Consider the following 9,830-nt stretch of genomic DNA (forward strand, 5'->3'; position numbering starts at 1 on the left):
TTAAAAATATATTACTGTCAGAATAATGTGGCTTTTTACATTATTTTTATGAATAGTTATAACGCATCTCATTCAATTTAGCATTATCCTAATTTAATTAATAGAACAGTCATGAGGGTATGATGGGCTGCTAATTGATTTTCTTTGTGTCACAATACTTTAGAGATAATCTAGCAGTCGACTGCAATGAACATTGATCAGATTTCCTAAATGTTGTAATATCAAAACGTCACTGAAGCCAACTTAAGATGTCACCATTCCGATCGCATTTCCTCTACCAAGGAGGCTACAACTATTTATCTGCTGCTACTCAGGCCTCTGACGACAAACACAATTACTCTGTATAACTGACACAGACCACTAGCGAAAAATCTGAATTGGAAAGCATCGACAATAAAAATGTAATTGATTTAATGGTACGAACAATTTCATTTCTTTAAATAATTGATGAAAGAAGAGTCTTGCACCATCAAATTCAGATGGTATGTTAGCAGTTGCAAGGAGATACACTATAGACGAAAAACGTACAAAAAAAAAATTCTGTGTAGAAGTAATCATAGATAGAAAAGTGATTATAAAGCCGAATATGCAACTGCAAATGTGAATTAGCCTATGATTTGTCTCTTTGAATCCAAGAAGGCAAAGGCTTCTGCTTGAAAAAACCTCAACGGTAAATTGAGTTTCTTTAGTAATGGGTTTGAAGGTGGAGACGGGAGTTCCCGATTTAATAAAAAATATGTTCAAACTTGGAAAAAAAGATATCACACTAGACTAAATACAATAACATTCATTCTAGAAGGAAAATGCAAACTTAGATTTTTATGCAATAAATATCGATTATCTTCGGCAAAGATTTGGCTCTCATGTCAATGGCCCCTAGTCAAAATCTTTGCATGACTCATGAAAATTCACTTGGTTATTGAACTTAACTTTAAATTATGCAGTTTCAAGAACAATTCGTTAAGGTTGGGGATAGGGTTGCAGCCAAGATCATTCGAGTGTGCGAATAGGATAAAAGAAAAGAAGAGAGATACCGAAACTCATAATATGTTTTTCCTCAACTTATGTGATAATGATCCTCCCGTAAAAGTGTTTCAGTATCTTTGGAATTCATTCCGCCATATAGACTTTTAAGGGGGTTATTTGATTTTTGCAGAAGTGAAAAAAAATCTCTGCATTTACTCGTGTTCCCCTGGGTAAATCGGCTAAGAATCTCAGGCTAACAGTAATTATAGTTTGGAATTAGCTCAGAATGTAATCATTCAAATTTTAATCTCGGCAAATGAGCGGGGGGGGCGGGGGTCTATTCCTCTGAAATTAGAGCGTGAAAATGGTTATAACTGCAACACGTAGGTGATGCTCTTTAGGGATTAGCCGATGCTAATCCTCTCCTTTAAAGATGTTCTTCGCTTTCGCTGGCTTCATAAACCTTTTGATAACTCCTTTAGCTTTTCTCTTCCATAATGAGCTAACATCTTTTTTAAACAAACCAAGAGGCCAGGTTCAGCACCAAGCTTTCAGGAAACTTAATCCTTATATGTGTAAAGTAAAGGTAAGTCTGGGAAAGAAATAAAATGACAGAGACTGCAAAATCTAACAGCAAAAATCTAAACAGATTTTCACTTCAGGTAAGGAAAAACTGATGTTGAGTTTCCACCTTTAGTTATTCAATTTGCAGTTAACCATTGCGCTATCTGGTGAACATTCATTACCCAAGCCCTCATGGAAAATCTATAACAAGCAGACACCTTTTTGGCATTTGCATTTAAGTGCTCTTCTGGAATACTAATATGGCACCAAGTTTTTCCTGGGGTATTTTATGATGAAGACCTTTGTCTTTGTTATTATTATTATTTTTTTTTTATTGCTATCGAGCTTTTGGACCGAATGTTTCTCGTGATGAATCTAGGGCAGTGATTCCCAAACTTTATACCGACAAGGAACCCCTGAAACAATTTTTTTATTTCCTAAGGAACCTTTATCTACAGGCTCTCTCTCTCTCTCTCTCTCTCTCTCTCTCTATCTCTCTATATCTATATATATATATATATATATATATATATATATATATATATATATATATATATATATATATATTACTTAAAATAAATCATATAATATCTACCACTGCTATTTGATCTGTGTAAATTCAGATCAGCGTCATTTGCAATACATATTTATTTCAAGACTTCTTGCGGAACCCCTGATGATGGAGTGAGGAACCCCAGGGTTCCATGGAACCCTGGTTGGGAATCGCTGATCTAGGGAAAGACGTCCTTCTGTACTATTTTTTTGACTACTCTCCCCTTTGCTTTATGAGATGCAGAACACGTGTTTGCCTTCAATCAGGTGATTTCTTACGTCTTTTTCATTATCATCATTGGTATTTTAATTTCATATAGTATGCTGAGCTGCTAATTTCAAATATGAATGTATTAATGCCATTATATTGCAGCTAGCGTGCAATATGGTATTGTGGCAAAGAAGTGAAAAAATTGCTCAAATGCAAGAGTTTAGAGAAACCATCGAACAATTTCATCATCGCAGCCTCAATTTAAAAATTAAATTCTTTTCCCCACTTCTAGAGAAAGGGAAAGAATTATATCGATTACAAACTATCATATATATATATATATATATATATATATAGATATATATATATATATATATATATATATATACATATATATATATATATACTTTTCACCGAAGGCGACGTCGTACAAATAAGGATAAAACGTATATATAGTATATATCACACATATCCACAGGTGAAAAATAAGAGACAGGGTGTAGGTCCTGACCGGTTTCGGCTTTATTTTCAAGCCATTGACAAAGGACTGATACATAGTATTAGAATTCACGAGTATAATATACTACAAAGCACCGTACTTGACGAACATACACACAACGTTTGAGACCTGCAGATCCACCCACACGCAGGTGTCAAGGTAGGAGTGGCTTTCAAAAATCATTAGGCTAAAATTTACAATAAATTCTATAGGGATACTACCGCTTAGGGTACAAGTCCACACCTGACAGGTGTCAGGGAGGCGGGGTTGAACATCTCATACCACTACTGCCCCCTTTACTGTGTTTACAAATATAATAATCCTATTTTTCTATATCTCTACAGCCAACCTTAAAATTTAAACAGTTTACAAATTTCTTTTGATATTAAAGGATCAAAGTTTATACATTTCCTTGACTGATGTTCATATTATTGTTGTAACTTTCTTTTATAAAAACTAGATTCAATGATATTCCTTTCCAATGCATTATTAGAACACACCAGCTTTTTTGCCCCTTCCCAGTTAATAGCATGATTGTTCTCACTAACATTACACAAATTATACCACGATTTCCCTGTGCATACTCACACATTGTTTATGTTGTTCTATTCTTTTCTCCAGTGCTTTCCCGTTTGACCAATGTAAAAGTTGTCACAAGACTTACGGGATTTTATATACACATCCTTTAGCATTGTCGGGGGAGTTCGTAATAAGTACCTGTTTCATTGTTGTTTTATGTTTTTAAAAAACTACATTAACACCAATAAATTTCTTCATGGAGATGGTGGAGGTATCTTTGCAATTAACTATTATAATGGTAGTACAAGCAAATTTTTGTTGTTGTAAGGTTCTTTTTGATTTTGATACATGGTCTTTTTGCCGCTTTTAATGCAAACTTCCCTGCCAGACCAATTATCAGCTCAGTGGGTTCCGCATCTTATAAATTAGCAAAATATTTAGTGGATATCCTTAACCCATTGGTAGGTAACATCTCTAATGCCAACATTAAGAATAATGTGGACCTGATAGATAAACTAAATAGTGTAAAAGTTAATAGTGAATCGAGACTTGTGAGCTTCGATGTAGTATCTCTATCACAAAAGTGCCTATGATGATTTATTGGAGTTTTTATCGGAATTATTAGAAAACAAACAACTGGATATTCCATTTTCTAAAAGCACCTTAATTGAACTAATAAAATTATGTGTTAAAGACTGTAAATTTGAATTCAACGGAAAATTCTACTCACAAATTTTGTCTCTATGCAATGGGAAACCCTCTGTCCCCAGTGCTAAGTAATTATATTGGATGGAATGGTTTTTGAAAAGAAAAATTTTAATAATATAATTCCACGCAATGTACCTTGGTTTAGATATGTGACGACATAATTTGTGTATGGCCAGGGAATGAAGATGTAAATAACTTTTTTGCCAGGTTAAATCAATTAGTACCATCAATTAAATTTACTATGGAAATAGAAAAAGATGAATGCCTACCCTTTTTGGATAGTAGTGGGTTTAAGTATAGTGTTTACAGAAAACCTACTAATATTTCTTCCTATGTACATTTCTCTTTCTAGACAAAACAATAACGGTTTAAAAGATCAGTGTTTGCTTCTATGTTTTTAAGAGCACTACGGGTATGTAGCCCAGAATATATAGATGAGGAAATAGATAAGATTCAGAATACAGGCAAGAAACTGAAATATCCAGATAATGTACTAAACAATGCATTAAAAGCGGCAAAAAAGACCATGTATCAAAATCAAAAAGAACCTTACAACAACAAAAATTTGCTTGTACTACCTATATAGTAATATGAAAGATAATCCCACATCTCCTGAAGAATTTTGGTGTTAATGTAGTTTTTAAAAACAATAAAACAATGAACAGGTACTTATTAAGAACTCCCCCGACAATGCTAAAGGATGTGTATATAAAAATCCCGTGTAAGTCTTGTGACAACTTTTACATTGGTCAAACGGGGAAAGCACTGGAAAAAGAATAGAACAACATAAACAATGTGTGAGATATGCACAGGGAAATAGTGGTATATTTGTACATGTTAGTGAGAACAATCATGCTATTAACTGGGAAGGGGCAAAAAAGTTGGTGTGTTCTAATAATGCATTGGAAAGGAATATCATTGAATCTAGTTTTATAAAAGAAAGTTACAACAATAATATGAACATCAGTCAAGGAATGTATAAACTTGATCCTTTAATATCAAAAGAAATTTGTAAACTGTTTTAAATTTTAAGGTTGGCTGTAGAGATATATGAAAAATAGGATTATTATATTTGTAAACACAGTAAAGGGGGCAGTAGTGGTAATGAGATGTTCAACCCCGCCTCCCTGACACCTGTCAGGTGTGGACTTGTACCCTAAGCGGTAGTATCCCTAGAGAATTATTGTAAATTTAGCCTAATGATTTTTGAAAGCCACTCCTACCTTGACACCTGCGTGTGGGTGGATCTGCAGTCTCAAACTGTTGTGTGTATGTTCGTCAGTACTGTCTTTGTAGTATATATACTCGTGAATTCTAATACTATAGTATCAGTCCTTTGTCAATGGCTTGGAAATAAAGCCGAAACCGGTCAGGACCTACACCCTGTCTCTTATTTTCACCTGTGGATGTGTGATAAATGAATCCAGTGCTAAAGTGATTATAATCATATATATATATATATATATATATATATATATATATATATATATATATATATATATATATATATATATATACTGCTATTTCAGGAATTGTCTTCTAACCAAATTATTTACTAATTTAATGTAAAAACATAAATATTTTCTCTCAGCAAATGGACCTCTTACAATGGTTTAAAGATTAAATTGTTTTACAGCTACAAAAAAAGGACATTCAATAAATAATTTTCAGCAGATCATTTGATAATGACATTAACTCGCTGGTTCTCTGATAATAGAGTTTTTCAAATTGGACAAAATGTGGGAAAAGTACAAACGTTTAACGTCAAGTGACTTATAGAATATAATCCTGCAGTGGAACGTCTTCAGAGAAGACGAGGTCAGAACGAACGGCCTTTAAGTCGAGAGATGAAATAGAAATAGAACTTCCCTGTTTGTTCTGTCAACAGAAACTTAAAGTTTCTTTTAGACTAAGCCATAGAAAATATTTGACTTTCGCCCGTATCGACAATCACATCTTACTTCTAATACTTCCTAGGAGAAAGTGTCAATGGAATTTCTTTCGATGTCATTTATGAGTAGAACGCCCTTTTTTGGCTATCAAAAAAATATAGAGTATTGACTATCAGGGAAGTAAGAGAATATGAAAGGCATTACAGCAAAGGGAACGAATGGGGTTGCAGCTTGGGGCCGGAGGCACGCTGCAGAGAACCTTAAGTAATGCCTACAGTGTACCGCATGAGATGCACTGACGGCACTACCAACCTACGGGGAGTAGTTTTCATTCCCATAAGCAAGCCCGTAAACTTGGGGGACGACATTTGCAAAGCAAAATAAGATTTCCGGTTGAAATTTGAGTCGCCTTGAAAGTAGAGGGAAGGAGGCTGTAAAGCGGCGAAGTTTAAAACACTCTTTTGGGTTATTACCATAAGTTTTGTTCTGGTGTGATTATTATTAAAACAAAAAAAAAAAGGCACGTTTTGCACCACACACACGGCTATCTTGCATACTCATGTTAAATTAAAATATACACAAAAACACATATCCATGCGGGGTACACTGTAAGCATTACCTTAAGGTTCTTTGCAGCGTGCCTTCGGCCCCTAGCTGCAACCCCTTTCGTTCCTTTTACTCTACCTCCTTTCATATTCTCTTACTTCCATCATACGTTCCACCCTCTCCTAACAAATGATTCGCAGTGCAACTTCGAGGTCTTCCTCCTGTTACACCTTTCAAACCTTTTTCTGTCAATTTCCGTTTCAGCGCTGAATGACCTCATAGGTCTCAGTGCTTGTATTCAATTCAATGAAGACTACTGACTTCAGTTTTCGGATTTCAGACAGACAGACGGGTTTTGCAAGCTCACCCGACAGGCAGAGTATCAGAATAGGTAAATAAAAAAAATTTATACAATTCCCCGGCTCTATTATTCATCTGATTGTATTTCGAGATCCTAGTTTAAATACTTTTAAATTGTCCTTTCCACATGTTATATATATATATATATATATATATATATATATATATATATATATATATATATATATATATATATATATATATATATATATATTACGTATATATGTGTGTGTGTATATATATGTATATATATATATATATATATATATATATATATATATATATATAGATATATATATATATATATATATATATATATATATATATATATATATATATATATATATACTATAAAATCACAAAAGTAAGCACGTGATTTTGTTTAACAGCAAAAGCCACGGGGAAAAGGGAAAATTTTTTTTTTTTTTTTTTTTTTTTAAATGAAAAGACAGAGTGCCAAGTACTTTCGTGTATTTACCACATCTTCGGGGCACAAAGTAATAAACACAAAACGTAAAAACTATTGAGCAAGAAAGCTCTCACAAAAGCAAAGTGGAAAAAGAATTATATATGTGTGTACAATAAGGCCATTACAAACAGAAACAGCATTCGTCCAGATTACCCAACCGCTTACACCCCAACAAGTCAAAAGAAAAAAAGTAATTGCCCAATGACCCAATTACTTACAGAAGAGAAAAACACTGACTATGCCAACCAGTTTTTTATAAAACAACTGAACTCACTATTATGAATAGTAACAATAATAACGGCACTAACAACATACTTAAAACACCAATAAACAAAGATAAACTGATTGAACAATATTGTCAATATGGAAATACATAAATAAATAAATAAATAAATAAATAAATAAATAAAATTTTTGGACTAGTACAAAAACTTTAAGGATAATGTTAAAACTCACAAGAAACTACATAAGAAGGAACTTGACAAATACACTAAATTAAAGAATAATGTTAAAACTCTTCACTATTTTATCTATGATAAGACTGTCTAATTTGTACATACCAGGGCTCAAATTTAAAAGTTTTCCAGAATAAGTCTTTATAAAAGCAGATTCAATTCAATTATATTCCTACTAATATAATCATTACAAAATAAAATCTCTTTTGCCTCTGTCCAACCTCAATCGCATGGTTAACATTACTAAGGTGAATAAAAATGGGCACTAGAAGTCTGTCCTGTTCTAAACTGAATATTTATGTTGATTTAATCTTGTAGACAAATCTTTCCCAGTTTGGCCGATTTATTTCTTATCACACCCTGACAAGGAATTGTATAAAGGCAGCAGGTAGATGAAAATGGGGAGTTCTTTATCAGTATATTACAAACCAGTATTTGAGCTTTTTAAAAAACTAATTTTACATTAAAAAATCGAAGTACCTTAGGCAAATCATAAAAATTCTTGTGGTATGGTAAAACTAACATATTATGGCACGAAAAAGGTGGAGGAAGAAAAGAGAGTCAATGTTACCATTTTTAGATGTGCAAGTTACAGACAAATCCGTAGTTTTAAATTCAATGTATATCGCAAGCCCACTAATATATGTTCGTATGTTCATTATTACTCTGAGCATCATAGTAAAGTAAAAATTGTCTATTTTTTTCTTCGATGTTTTTTGAGGGCCTTAGAATATGCAGTTCTGAGTTTTAGATGAAGAGATGGTATATTGTGACATAGGTGTAAAACTTCAATATCCGATGTTTTTTATAGACAGGCATTAAAAATGGCCAAGGTACTTTTTATTCAAATAGGGTTAGAGAACCTTTTTTCGTGCCATAATATGTTAGTTTTACCATACCACAAGATTTTTTATGATTTGCCTAAGGTACTTCGATTTTTTAATGTAAAATTAGTTTTAAAAGCTCAAATACGGTTGTAATATACTGATAAAGAAACTCCCCATTTTCATCTACCTGCCTGCCTTTATACAATTCCTTGTCAGGGGTGTGATAAGAAATATATCGGCCCAAAAACTGGGAAAGATTTGTCTACAAGATTAAATCAACATAAATATTCAGTTAGAACAGGGACAGACTTCTAGTGCCCTTTTTATTCTCCTTAGTAATGTTAACCATGCGATTGATTGGACAGAGGCAAAAGAGATTTTATTTTGTAATGATTATATTAGTAGGAATATAATTGAATCTGCTTTTATAAAGACTTATTCTGGAAAACTTTTAAATTTGAGCCCTGGTATGTACTAATTAGACAGTCTTATCATAGATAAAATAGTGAAGAGTTTTAACATTATTCTTTAATTTAGTGTATTGTCAAGTTCCTTCTTATGTATTTCTTGTGAGTTTTAACATTATCCTTAAAGTTTTTGTACTAGTCAAAAAATTTATTATTTATTTATTTATTTATTTATTTATTTATTTTTATGTATTTTTCATATTGACAATATTGTTCAATCAGTTATCTTTGATTTATTGGTGTTTTAAGTATGTTGTTAGTGCCGTTATTATTGTTACTATTCATAATTGTGAGTTCAAGTTGTTTTATAAAAAAACTGGTTGGCCATAGTCAGTGTTTTCTCTTCTGTAAGTAATTGGGTCATTGGGCAATTACTTTTTTTCTTTTGACTTGTTGGGGTGTTAAGCGGTTGGGTAATCTGGACGAATGCTGTTTCTGTTTGTAATGGCCTTATTGTACACCATATATAAATTCTTTCCACTTTGCTTTTGTGGAGGAGCTTCTTGCTCAATAGTTTTTACATTTGTATTTACTTTGAGCCCGAAGATGTGGTAAATACAGAAAGTACTTGGCACTCTGTCTTTTCATTTAAAAATAAAACAAAAAAAAAAAAAAAAAAAAAAAAATTTTCCCTGTGGCTTTTTTGCTGATATATATATATATATATATTACACGAATCATCATAAAATAAAACTTGTTGTACTGTTAAGTTCACTCATGATAAAAAATAAACTAAGTTTCAAATAGCAGACCCGGATTTCACCATCTCTCCAAACGGAATAATGTTTAGAAAGT

The sequence above is a fragment of the Macrobrachium nipponense genome, chromosome 14 (genome assembly GCF_015104395.2).
Source record: "Macrobrachium nipponense isolate FS-2020 chromosome 14, ASM1510439v2, whole genome shotgun sequence".
Lineage (NCBI taxonomy): Eukaryota > Metazoa > Arthropoda > Malacostraca > Decapoda > Palaemonidae > Macrobrachium > Macrobrachium nipponense.